The sequence below is a fragment of the Eucalyptus grandis genome, chromosome 3, assembly GCF_016545825.1.
Source record: "Eucalyptus grandis isolate ANBG69807.140 chromosome 3, ASM1654582v1, whole genome shotgun sequence".
NCBI classification, from domain to species: Eukaryota; Viridiplantae; Streptophyta; class Magnoliopsida; order Myrtales; family Myrtaceae; genus Eucalyptus; species Eucalyptus grandis.
In genome coordinates this window covers 52,752,390-52,767,165 of record NC_052614.1, presented here as the reverse complement: position 1 = coordinate 52,767,165, position 14,776 = coordinate 52,752,390, and the positions used below count along the sequence as shown (strand labels likewise).

General features: G+C 39.1%; 1 pseudogene; it reads right to left on the bottom strand.

Moving 5' to 3' along the window:
* Window positions 1-263: 263 nt before the first annotated feature.
* On the bottom strand, window positions 264-10,849 carry LOC120291962 (annotated as a pseudogene).
* Window positions 10,850-14,776: the final 3,927 nt, after the last annotated feature.

The window sequence follows — 14,776 nt, the reverse complement described above, 5'->3', positions numbered from 1 at the left end:
TAATTTGAGCATATTCTGCTACCTTGTTAAGAGCTCGTTGCCTCATGGTTAATGACCAAACATGTATCCATAAAAATAGTGGTGGATGCATATCTAACTTAGGGAGGTGAGACAAAAATAATTGCAATACAAAACTCAGAGGAGGAAGGGGGAGACATCACAATCTTGTATAATATTGCATAGAGTATGGCACATGGTATGATAAAGTTTCAATAAGTAACAAGCCGTTGGGCTAGCAGAGTGATGTAGTCCGCTCTTCCCCTCTACTTGTCACTATATAGAAATATGAGAATCATTCGTGAAAAAGTTTGAGATATTATTTTGTTCATCGTAAGTGAAAAGTACAATTTTTTCGAGTGTTATTTGTATTAGGAAATTGATATGTATGTTTGTAGATCATAGCCCATTTCCTAACTTCTAAAAGAGACAATTCAAAAAAAAAAAAAAAAAAAAAAATCTGAAGGAGACCAAACTAGTTTGGTTAGATTTTTTGGCATTTCTTGTCTTATCTTGCTAGGTATCTCACTCGGGCAATTTGCTTCATATGACTTTGTGTGCTCATGATGATATCGAAAATGGTTTGGGGTTGTGCAAACTGTCATGATATATATATATATATATATTCAAAATCACTTTCCCCTATTTGGTGTATAGTTTAGTTCATTCTTGCCTCTTTTGTCATCCTAGAAACTTGCCAGGAATTGCTCATTATATAGACCCTCTAGCCCTAGTGATCATCCTTTGCCTTCGTTGGAATAGGTGGTTACATTTGCCATCTAATATTATATTCGATGCAAAATTGCAGAGAAGATAAACATTTGGGCACATGTTCTTTCTTTTTCAGACTAAGATGACAACATTCAACAGTGTTTTCACAAATCGAAAAGTTTACCACAAAAAGGCAGAATTAAGATTGTACCAGAAGATTACCTACAGTTCAGGCTCAGGCTGATTGATGTAACAAATCCAATTAAGCCTTTTTGTTCAATAGTTCAGAAAGTATGCTATGAGTCCCAGAACCTAGTTCATAGTGCAAACATTTCCCAATATCATGATAAGCTCTCTTGATCCCAAAAATGGTTTCTGAATTCTCTTATCCTGAAAAATCAAGAACTCCTCTCCAGGCGCAGTAGCCTGAATACCTATTCTATCAACATAATCATGAAAGATAACAAAAAGGTCTAAGTTAGGGATTGATGCATAACAATTCGGACAAAGAAGTAACGACCTTAGTTTGATGTCGGGAAAAAAGTGATTGCGAATCAGAGAGTTGCATCCATCTGCAGCGACGAGCAAATCTCCGTCTACTTCCGCAGTTTCTCCGGTGTCAAGGACTTGGGCCCTGATTTTGACCGATCGCTTATCATTGGAAACAGAGAAAGAGAGGAGAACATGGCCCCACAGGAATATTTCTGGTGGCAATGCAGAGAACAGGTGGTCATGCAGACTGGACCAATGTGCTGCCCTATGATTGAAATTCTCATCTCTTGCTAGTATCTTCCTGGATTTCTTGTCATTGATTGCTTGGTTCTAGCACAAATAGGCGCATAACAAGTTTGGTGAGAACCAGGATACAATTTTGAGTGCCACATAACAAGCAAGATCAATTTCTATATGTTCAACTACAGAAAAGGAAAAGGACCCATATCTCCTGGAATAGCTTAACATCTCCTCTCAGCGTCGAGCAAAGCAGGAACTTGACAATCAAGGTGCAAGAAGAAAGACATATTCTGCGCCAATTCTTTAGTAGCTGCGATCTTAACTTCAAGGCATATAATAATTCAAACCTTAGGAAGACTTGGAATAGACTAAGTTGATCATATGAAGTTCCCTTACAAGTCAATGGCGAGAGGGGAGGTGATGTCATGGAGTAGTTCAGGGTGTCCTGTCATGCCCATCGAATCTTTACTTATCATTTGGTCATTCGATTATGACATCTTAAGAGACATTGCCGACCCAAATCGTAATAACATTAAAATGCACAAGCAGATATGTGAGCAAATCTCCAACCATCAAATAGCAGGGATAGTTAAAATATAGTCATATATATATAAGCTTCATAAGTCATTATATCATACATAGTGGGTTCAACATTAAACAACTAGCTTCACATATTCGACATGGATAATCGCTCCGCCACGCCTCCAAAAATGACTTGGGGGTAAACCTACGCCTCTAATACTACAAGAGTGATCCAAAAAATGCTAACAACCCACACCACTACCTAAGCTCCTATGGCCTCCAGCTCCTTGAAGATCAACTCGGTTTCGGACTTGGGGTTGGACACTTCCCCATTGGGAATCTGCCTATCCTTGGCATCCCAACTAATGCCTTTCCCGAGCCTCCGACATTGGGTGGACTGTCTCGAGCTGTGGATAGGACCATGACTCTCATTGCCCACCCAAAAATATCATGCCACAAATTGGTGTGGCACGAGATTAGGCAAACCCTCATCAACCCAGGTGGTTGTGACATATTGCGTGTAGTGCACGTTGACTATTCCCACTACTAGGTACTTTGTCACCTCCTGACTACACTCGATAGGGAGGCAAAAACGAATCTGACGGAATGGTTCAGTCATTCTTAGGGCCTAAAAACATTTCAACAAACAAATATGAGATAAGCTCAATGAGTGAACTTCCTAGACTTCGTGTAGGGAAGTCATTCACCTCGGAAACGTCCTAAACATGCAAATATCTATTGATGGGGAAACATGGCAACACACTTCTCGTTTTACTCTTATTGATCTCATAACAACTTACCTACTATATAAAGCCATCAAAGTAGATGCATAGGCCATTTTTTAACATAAACTTCATGTTGAGACAACATATGAATATGCATTATGTCACGCCCCGATCCTTGGGCACGCACCCATCCCTCACCTTGGTCGATTTATAGTGACGTCCCAGGATGCATCGCCGACCCCTTCAATTTTAATACGCATGCGGAAATATATAAAACAATCCCCAGACAATAAAACAATAGGATAGGAAGTAGGACTAAATTCCTAACTTTAAAAAACAACCACACTTATTTACATTGCAAACCAGTGCATATATATATATGAGGTGAACTACTAAGTCGGATTCAACTTAAACAAGTTGAGAATTAAGGTTTACAAGCAAGGGTGAGGGTTCCACAAACTATGGGTCCTCGTCCTCCTCTCCATCATCCTCCACACTCCAATTGGAGCCTTCAGCAGATTGCATTGGACTTCCGAGATCTTTAAAATCTAGGTCTGCTGCATCTAGGGACCTGAAATGTTGTCCCATAATCAGGATGAGACTACGTCTCGGTAAACTCTACCCCTTAAGACCTGATTAGAAAGCCAATACACCTTAGGCTGCATAAGCACAACACGAGTCAGAGGACTTACCTTGGCCTCAGTTCCATCCTACAAATCAGCATTATTTATAGATGCTTTATATCACATCAACCAATCATTGAATTACGTCATCACGTCAATTCAGAACTCAAATCGAACCATCGATTGATCGATCGATTTAGTCGATTACGTGTCATCTCGACCCTTTCTTGGTTGGCACATCTCATACTATCTATAAGTCCGTTCATATCAGGACTGCTCGCTCTAAGCTGATAAATAAATAGTATAGCTCGCACTAAGCTGATAGGGTTAAGGTATATTGCTCTTGCTAAATTGACATATCGCCTGCATGTTAATATAGTATACCGGTATACTGCTCTCGCTAAACTGACATATTGCCCGTAGGCTGATATAGTATACCCCCGATGCTCACTCTAAGCTGATAAAGTGTACTGCTCGCGCTAAGCTAATATATCGCTCGCAGGCTGATATAGTACACCGATATCTTGCTCTCGCTAAGGCCCGACATATCGAGCTCGTAGGATATTTTAGTATACTATCTTGATCATTCAATCAATTTGATCTTTTATCATTCTCGATAAAATAGCCGTGAGTGGGGACACGGTCAGCTTTAGCCAAAATATCATACTTTCACTTTTTGAACATCCCACCAGTTTCAACAGCCCATATAATATTTGTGGCGTTGTAAACCAACACCCAGTTATTTTTCAATTAATAGCCAAAATTATTTAATTTAGGAATAAATCCTAAAATTACCAATAAATCAATTCAGCAAAAATCAATGCTCAAATAAATAAATGGACTGTACCACAATAATCAGCATAAAATTGTGGTTGTCGACTATCCTATCTAATTTTCGAAAAATAAATAAATAAATAAATAATTTTGAAAATTATTAAATAAATACAATAAATCCAATTTAGGCCCATAATGCCTAATTGGAAGTCAAGACAAGCTTGGAAAATTACCGAGACTAGTTCAATAAATGATATGACTTGTCTACTTGCTAAGTACACTAACCGTTTGCCTAACATGCATAGGTAAATCCCTAATTTAATTATTCTAATATAATCTATCAACCTAATTGCACTTAATTAAATCTAATCAACCACTAAGCATCATTAGCATACTAATAAGGGATTAGTGAGCAAAACTCACCCGTTAAACAATCCATTCGGATTGAAACTTCAGGAACGTCGTGAGGGACGTTTTTCTCCAAAGCGGGCCTAGGGTTCGGGGCACACAAGCACCTCAAAACGGGCCTAGAAGTGGCTGTGATACCCACAAAAGTAGTTGCTATTCTTGGCTGGAAATGGAAGGAAATCAACTCAATTTATTTGGGAATTGATCGAGAAAGAGGAAATAGGCCAAACCGGGCCTAGATGTGGACTCACGGGGGTCGAACAAGATTAGAACAGCTCCGATTGAGCTCCACCAACTCCGAAACAAAAGTGGGGATGGCGTGAATGGCGAGAAGGCCAAACGGTGTGGGCGGTGGCTTGTGCGTGGACCGCGAGCGGTCCAACAGTCCGAGCGGCGGCATGAGGCGGTGACGGTGGCTCCGGCTTCTTCCTTGGCTTGCTGGTTTCGCACAAGGCAAATGGAGGAAGAGAGAGATAGGAGTGTGGACGGCAATGAGGGAGAGAGAGATAGGAGTGTGGGGCAAGTTTTGATTTTGGTGGGTCCTTTGGCCAAGTTTTTCCACCAAATTGTCCCCCCTTTACTTGCCCACCACACCAAGACTCCATGGCTGCAAATGAGCCACACACACACTCCTCACAACTTCTCAAATGGTCCAAAATGGCTAATAAGAGGGGGAGCTACGAATTTTGAGGGAAATGACTTCAATTGGTTGCTCAATCTTGCTCCATCTATCCTCATTTGGTCTCCATAAATTAAATTGACACATCAACACTTCAATCGACATTTTTCCCTAACCCAATGAACCATCTTGAATCTCAATTTAGTGACAAAAAATAATCCTTGGCCCTAATTGAACAAAAATGTTTGTAAGCCGACTTTTTCCTAAAATGTCTCGATTGTCAAAAAAATATTTTAAGACTGAGTCGACGTTCCTAGAATTTATTGTAACATGATAGAATCTTCAATTTCTGAAATTGAACTTGAATTCACGGTTAATTTCCATTTGACGCATTTTTAGCGTGACTTAGACTATCGGGTAGTTTTCGAAGATTTTTAGTGCATATGACCCGTGGTCGATTTTCTTCAAGTCACAATGAACCCACTCGACACATTGGCAACTCTCAGTTGTCGTGTAAATCTTGAGGATTCAAATATGGACACAGGGTCCCAAAATGATAGAAAAATCAGTCTAGTGTCGATCGACGAGAATTTTTCAATTTAGTGGTGTCACCCATGATTAGCCACATATCTCAGTCGAATAGACTTATCTTTGATCTTAAATCGATTTTATATTGTGCCGTAATGACCTCTAAAGATGAGCACGGTCGAGAAACCGATTCCTGATCGAATTCTCAAGTCTATTGCATTAAAATTCCTTGATAACTTCCATGAATAGTCTAGTTATCTCCAGAGTGATTAGCTTTGAGAATGACCATATAAGCGTGTCAATAAAACGCCCGATTTATTCAGTAGAAAACATGGTTGAAAATCTGGGATGTCATACATTATGATCTAAGTCATGTGCTCATGCCATGCACTTTCCTCATGTAACTCATACATATATCGTTGCCACACATGTGCAGACTATGGCATCATTCTCATCATATGCAATTAGTATTCATGCACGTGCGCGTAGGATAATCCCGCGACGCTCCCTCCCACTATCACTGCCTTGGCCTTGGGCTTCGTGGGTTTCTCGGTTTCTTCCTCTTGGCACTCCATCGGGAGTCAACGAACATGATTGTCTTGTGAAAGCTTGTGGCTTTCGTGTTTCGCTCTGGGTGTTTGGTGAGAACATGTGGCGGCTTGGCTCGAATAATTGAGAATCATAGCCCAATAGTGACTGGATGGTTGGATATTTTATGCTGTAATCTTATAATATGAATAGAACTAATAAGACGATTTCAAGAATCAAACCCAAAAATTATTTATGATACCCATCATGAGAGCGATGTGAATGATAGTCCATATTAGCTTAGCCTTGTAGAACGAATGAATAATAGGTTTGACATGTTTCCTATATTGTAATTAAAGAAGTATTTCGATTGAAGTGCGGATTTTAGAATATTCTTTTCGATCATTTAAAGGTGCTACGTTGTAAATTTTCTTTTCCTTTTCAATAAGTAATTGCTGATATTCCTATTTCTTGATATGTGAATGCATACATGATTAGTTTTGATGCAGTTATAAATCATGAATATTTTCTTATTCCTAAATCAAGTTGACTAATTTGCGAGGGTGATGCACAAGTTCTCTATTATTATACAATGACTATCGTTGTTGTCACAAGAAATAGGTTAATTACATGCATCAATTGACCTACTTCAAGTACTTTAGTAGATGAAATGATCTTTGACCCTTTTAACACAAATCTAAAGTGGCATCGATCGGTACATGTCGCGGTTTGGCCCAAAATGATTGAGAATCATAACTAGATAACCACGGCTAGATATTTTATGCAGTAGTCTTATAATGACCATAACATCTGCTAAAGTCAGGTAATTTCAAAATCAAACATAGAATTATTTATGATACCCATCATGTGAGCAATGTAATTAGTTGTCCGTGTTACATTAGTCATGTAGAACAATGAACAATAAGTTCAATATGTTTGTTGTATTGTAATTAGAGAAATATTTTGGTTAAAATGCAGATTTTAGGATATTCCTTTTGGCTATCTAAAGGTACTGCGTTAGAAACTTTATTTTCCTTTTCAATAAGTAATTACCAGCGTTCCTATTTCTTTATATGTGGATGCATACATGGCTAGCTTACACGCAATGATAGATGGTGAATATTTGCTTATTGATAGATAAAGTTGACTAATTTGTGAGAGTGATGAATAAGTTTTTTACTACTGTATAAAGTCTATTGCTGCTGTAACAAGAAATAGGTAAATTATGTGCATTACTTGGCCTAATCCAAGTTCTTTAGTAGTTGAAATGATCCTTAACCCTCTTAATACAAATCTAAGGTGACACCGATCGGAACATGTGGCGATTTGGCTCGGAATGATTGAGAATTATAACTAGACAAGGACAGCCGGATATTTTATGCAGTAGTTTTATAATATAACCACGAGATATGATACACATCAAGTGAGCAATGTGATTGGTTGTCTGCATTACGTTGGCTATATAGAATGATGAATGATAGGTATGACATGTTTGTTGTATTGTAATTAGAGAAATGTTTCAATTGAAGTATAGATTTTGGGATATTCTTTTTGTCTATCTAAAGGTGTTATGTTAGAAACTTTCTTTTCTTTTCAATAAGTACTCAACAACATTCTTGTTTCTTGATATGCAAATGCATACATGGCTAGTTTTGATATAGTTATATATCAGGAATATTTTCTTATTTATAGATCAAGTTGACCAATTTGTGAGGGTGATGAACAAGTTTTCTATTGCTACACAAGGACTATTGCTGCCATAGCAAAAATAGGTAAACTACATGCATCAATTGGCCTAATCTAAGTAGATGAAATGATTCTTAACCCTTTTAACACAAATCTTAGGGGACATCAATCGAAACATGTGGTGGTTTGCCTCAGAATGATTGAGAATCTTACTTAGGTAATGATGGCCAGAGGTAGTATTATTATAATATGGCCATGGCATATGATACTCATCATGCAGGTAATGTAATTGATTGTTCGCATTACATTAGCCGTGTAGAATGATAAGTAATAGGTTCGACATGTTTGTTGTATAGTAATTGGAGAAATATTTTTGTCGAAGTGCGGATTTTAGGATTTTTTTTCAGCTATCTAAAGGTGTTACGTTATAAATTTGTTTTTCCTTTTCAATAAGTAATCACCGGCATTCCTATTTCTTGATATGTGAATGCATACATGGCTAACTTTGATGCAGTGATTTATCACTTCTTATTTATAGATCAAGTTGACCAATTTGTGAGGGTGATTAACAAGTTTTCTACTGCTGTAGAAGGACTATTACTGCTATCACAACAAATAGGTAAACTACATGCATCAATTGGCCTAATCCAAGTGCTTCAGTAGATGAAATGATTTTTAACCCTTTTAACACAAATCTAGGGGCACATTAATCAAAACATGTGGTGGTTTGGCTTGGCATGATGAAGAATCATAGTTAGGCAACGATGGTTGGATGCAGTATTCTTATAATATGGCCATGGTACCCATTATGCGAGCAATGTAATTGGTCGTCCACGTCACGTTAACCATGTAGAATGGTGAGCAATAGGTTCGACATGTTTTTTGTATTGTTATTAGAGAAATGTTTAAGTCGAAATGTGGATTTTGGGATATTCTTTTCAATTATCTAAAGGTGCTACATTAGAATTTTTCTTTTCTTTTTCAATAAGTAATTACCGGCACTCTTATTTCTTGATATGTATATGCATATATGTCTAGTTTTGACGTAGTGATAGATCAAGAATATTTTTTTATTTACAAATCAAATTGACCAATTTATGAATGTGATGAACAAGCTTTCTTCTGCCGTACAAGGACTATTGTTGCTATGACAAGAAATAGGTAAACTACATGCATCAGTTGGCCTAATCCAAGTGCTTCAATAGATAAAATGATTCTTAACCCTCATAACACAAATCTAAGAGGACATCAATCAAAACATGTGGTGGTTTAACTTGGAATGATTGAAATCATAGCAATGCAACGACGGCCAGATGCAGTATTCTTATAATATGGTCATGACATATAATAATTATCATGCGAGCAATGTAATTGGTTGTTCGCACTATGTTAGCCGTATAAAATGATAAGCAATAGGTACGACATGTTTGTTGTTTTTTAATTATAGAAATGTTTCAATCAAAGTGCGGATTTTGGAATATTCTTGTCGGCTATCTAGAGGTGCTACGTTAAAATTTTTCTTTTTCTTTTCAATAAGTAATCACTGGAATTCTTGTTTCTTGATATGTGAATGCATACATGGCTAGCTTTGATGTAGTAATAGATCATGAATATTTTCTTATTCATAAATCAAGTTGACTAATTTGTGAGGTTGATGAACAAGTTTTCTATTACCGTACAAGGACTATGGCTGCTGTAAAAGAAACAGGTAAATAAAATGCATGAATTGGCCTAATCCAAGTGCTTTGGTGGATGAAATGATCTTTAACCTCTAAGGTAACAACGGTTGGAATATGCGGCAGTTTGGCTTGGAATGATTGAGAATCATAGCGAGACAACAACAGTCGAATATTTTATGCAATAATCTTATAATGACCATCCTAAAACTAGTCAAGTAATTTCAAAATGAAACACAAAAATTATTTATGATACCCATTATGCGAGCAATGTGATTGGCTATTCGCTTTATGTTAACCGTGTACAACGATGAATGATAGGTTCGATATGTTTGTTGTATTGTAATTAGAGAATTGTTTTGGTCGAAGTGCGGACTTTAGGATATACTTTTTGGCTATATAAATGTGCTATGTTAAAAATTTTCTTTCATTTTCAATAAGTAATTATTGGCATTCCCATTTCTTGATATGTGAATGCATACATAACTAGCATTGCCGCAGTAATAGATTATGAATATTTTCTTATTCATAGATCAAGTTGACTAATTTGTGAGAGTGATGATAAGTTTTCTACTGCTGGACAAGGATTATTGCTGCTGTAATACGAAATAGGTAAATTACATGCATTAGTTGGCATAATCCAAATTCTTCAGCAAATGAAATGATCTTTAATGTCATGCCCAGAACCTCGAGCACGTGCACATCCCTCGGTGGTCGACTAAATTGCGACGTTCCCAAGATGCGTTGCTGACCCATTCATTTTATGCATATACGAAAGCGAATTAAACAATTTCCAGACAACAATAAGCAAGTGATAGAAAAACAGGACAACCAATTAACACAAACATATTTTATAAACATACCGGGTTTATATACACAAGAGTCTAAACCAAAAAGAGCTACTGAGTTAACCCTTCCCGGACCCGACCTACTTGGAATCTGGGTCTACTACGACATTGTCAAGAATGTTGATATCCAATGGGTCAGCTACTGTGGCTACGGGCTCTTTACCCTCGGGCATCTGGTGCGCATCGATATCAGCTATAATATTAGTGTCCACTACAGGGTCGAGTACCTCCACATACTCGTCATTGATGGCAGGCCCGTCGAAACCATCCAAGGGTGCTCCTGAATACTGTTGGGCCTGTGAAGAAACCACGCCTTGAATTGATGAGGTACAAACTGAGGTAAGCCCTTATTGACCCAGATGGTAGTCACGATGAGCTCACGGGTCCAGTCAAGGGTCCCGTGGATAGGGAGTATGGTACATTGGGTCTCCGCCTCTTGTGGCCACCCAAATTGAATGTGGCGCACCTCCATCTAAGGACCTATAAAATTTAACTATGACGGGGTGAGACAAAATCTTAAAGAGTCTATACCCTAAACCCCGATTAAGAGGAAATTCATCTAGAGGCAGCCTAAACACGCATCATATAAGACTTACCTCACCTCAATACCTCCCTATACATTAGCACATCTCATATACATATGCATACAGTCAATGCACTCAATAATTGGAACACTTCAACTCATAGATCAACCAATCACAGAGGTCTCGATTATAAAGCCAAATTCTTATAACATATCCCATTATGTGACATCCCGATTTTCCAATTCTAATTTCATTAAATAAAGACGGGCATTTCGTTGACACGCATATAGTTCCTTTCCTTGAGTCGGCCACTCATGTGAAAACTAGTCTATCGGGTGAAGCAGTTAAGAAATTCTAATGCATCAGACTTGAGAATTTGATCAGGAAGCGACCTTTCGACCGAGATAACTGTAAGGGTCATTGTGGCACAAATAAAAATCGATTAGAGATTGGAGATAGGTCGGCTCGATAGAGACATGTGATCAGGTGTGGGTGATTCCATCGGATCGCACAATTCTTGTCGATCGACACTGGACCGACTTTTCTATCGATTGTGTACCCTGTGCTCGTGTTTGAAACCTTGAGATTACCCCGACAACCGAGAGTTGCCAATGTGTCAAAGATGTACATTGTGGCTTGAATTAATCAACCACATGTCAAATGCATAGAAAATTCTAAAAGCTACCCGGTAGATCAGGTCGCGCTAGTATTGTGCTAAAGTGAAATTAACCGTGAAATTGAGATCGAATCTTAAAATTGAAAGTTATGGTGTGTCACAAATCTTATTAAGATCATTGGATTAATTTATGGACTTTAATTTGGACTTAATTGGAAGAGAATTAAATGGAATTGAAGAAATTATCTCACAAGATTCTATGCCGGCGGAAAATGAAATTGAACCTATTGGACTAAAGTTGTGGAAGGTTGGACTTAGTGGATGGTGACATCACGTGAGGTGATGTCATGGGGAGGCAAGATGGGCTAAGATGATGACAAGTGGATGGTGGGGATGAGCTTTTGGAAAGGTGGGATGTCACTTCCCCCTTGTCCCCATCATCTTCTTCATTTTGAATTTGGAGGAGAGAGAGAGAGTGAGCTTGAGCGTGCAACCAGCCGGTCGTCCAAAACCCCTTTGTCCGCCCTTCGCCCCCTCGATCGCCGCCGCTCGCCGTTCGCCGCCGGAGCTCGCCGTCGCCGCTCGTTCGCACTCGACCGCATGTTGTCCTGCGTGCGAGCTGCCTCGCCTCCGTCCGCTAAGCCTCTAGTGTCGTTGTCCCTCCTCGCCAGTAGCTCCTCGTCGTCGTTGGAGCCTCCATCACCGTCATTCATCGCCGCTAGTTGTCGTCTCGAGCCCTAGCCGCTTTTGCCGGTCCTCCTCCGCCTTTCCTCCGCATGACCAACCGCTGTGCCGCCTTCCTCCAAGCTCAATCGGTGGCTGGAAATTCCAGAAAGGTCCGGTCCTTCCAAGCTCGATTCGGCCGCCTTTTAGTTCTCATTTGGTGTTGATCTGTGTAGGTTTGTCATCGGCGTCGTCGTGCTCTTCGCCGGAGACTCATCAGAAAGCGATTCCGATGAGTTTAGCTCACTAAACCTTGATTAGTAGGTTAATGATGCCTTAAGTGTGTGTTTAGCTTAGGTTGATTGAGATTAGGTTGTTAGATTAGTTTAGTTAGATGTGGATTAGATTAAGGTGATTAATTAAGGTAAAGTATGTTTAGTTTAAAGGTTAAGTAGGTTTATTTTAATATAAGCCTTGACGTGACTTAAAGGAATTTGTTTATGATTTAAATAAATGTTTCGAAATTATTTGATTATTTAATGATATATTATATTTCGAAATTATTAAAATATTATTATATAACAAAAAAACTCGAAAAGTTATTTTTGATCATAATTGCTCAGAATTTCGTGCTGATCACCGCTATATATTTAGAATTTGAAATTGATGAATGGTTAATGCAAATTGAGTGTTGATTGTGGAAAATATGGATTTTATTTTGGATAACTCAAATGTTGGGTTTCGCATTGAAATTTAATTTTTAAAGATTGATATTGTAATTGGAATATGTGAATGATGTGCAAAGTGCATTGAATTGATTATGAGATTGTTGTGTGATAATTAAGAGGAATTTTCTTGAGCTATTGAGCTGGAATTGCCCCTATATGGGATGCCTCATACAACGGATGTAGGTCAGATTGATTTTGGGCCCATGCTCCTTTGGGAATGCCGTCGATGTACCGACGAAGCCATGCTCCAAGGTGGGGAGGCGATGCCTAGTTATATGTCGCAGATAGTCGAACTATGAGTAGGCTATGCCCTTGTGTGGCGGTGAATAATAATTGGAACACTGGCTGTGATTGCGAAATTGAGTGAAATTGATTGTGTTCCGATAGTTTACATTCTTATTATTACTTGTGTTGGAGTGATATGAATTGTACTAACCTGCAGGAAGGTAAGAAGGCGAGGTAAGTCTTATGTGCTGTGTGGCTAGACCACTCTGGGGCGCATTTTCTTTCTAATAGGGGTTTAGGAGGGGTGAATTTGCTGAGACAAAGTCTCATCTCGGTTTGGGGAAAATATTATAGGGTCGTAGATGGCGGTACCCCCGGAGAAGAGTGGTCTGCTGACGGAGATTGACCAGACGACGCAGAGTGCTCCTGACCTTGGAAGTCCTTGGGTCTATTAGTTGGTTAGGTCCATTGTCTGGGTCCAGGTGACCGTGGATGTCAGGGTACCTCATATGTTTAGGGTTTGGTTTCGTTTTGGAGTTGATGGCGTTAGGGTTGGCCCACTGGATAGCATTGACATTTCGTTGGTTGTGATGAACACCATTTTGGGTGAAGGCGTGGCGGATCTTCTCGATAGTAGAGTGATCAACGCATCGCCCCCGGCCTCTTGGGTGACGGACTTAAGGATGTGGGATCGTCGAATAGGGCCGACTAGTAGTCTTAGGACTGTTCCTCTTTTTGGCGAACCGATCCATGTTGTGTAGACTGACCCTTTTTGATGTACATAAACTCTGACCCATTTTTGGTGCATATAGTCTCTGGATCTTGTTGGTGTATGTAATTCCCCTGGAATGATGATGATGATGTATGAAAGTATGTTTGTTTGATTTTGAATTGACTTTCCTGCTGTCCTATCCCGTATGTTTTTGTCAGGGGATTCTTAGCACGTTCCGCATGCGCATAATAATTTAAATGGGGTCGGTGACACTACCTGGGAATGTCGCATTTACATGACCATGGCAGGTTGTTCACGTGTCTCGGGGTCGAGGCGTGACACATTTCATACCACACAATTTCGTCCCATAATCAAGTGCAGTTATATTAATCACCCAAGCGTGTTCTAATTAGTTATGATCCAACGGCCATAGCCAACTCAACAATCGGCGGTCATCCGGCATAATCAAGCGTCATCTTGCTTCATTGGGCATGACAACGTCTACATCTAGACGGCGTTTCCAAGGAGCATCGGTCTAGCCTCTACTGCGACTGACATCCGTTGACTTGGAGCATTCCTCAAGGAGCATTGTTCGGCATAAACGCATCGTGACAGATTCCAATAGTGATCACACACATCCAATCTTGGCCAAGGACATCGTGCTTTGCACTCAAATGCCTCAATTTCAAATAATGTACTTGGCCTATTTTCTTCATCTTAAAAACACCCAGTAAAATAATTGTGCGTGGACACACGATCAAATCGAACTATAAAATGTGATATCCTTTTCATTTTAAAATTCCATGATTTTATATAATACTTAAAACATTTTCAGCATCAAAAATTGACACCCAGCATTTTTCTAGAAAATACCAAAATTCCATATTTTGAAATGATAATTCAAAAATCAACACCAAGCAATTAATTGCAT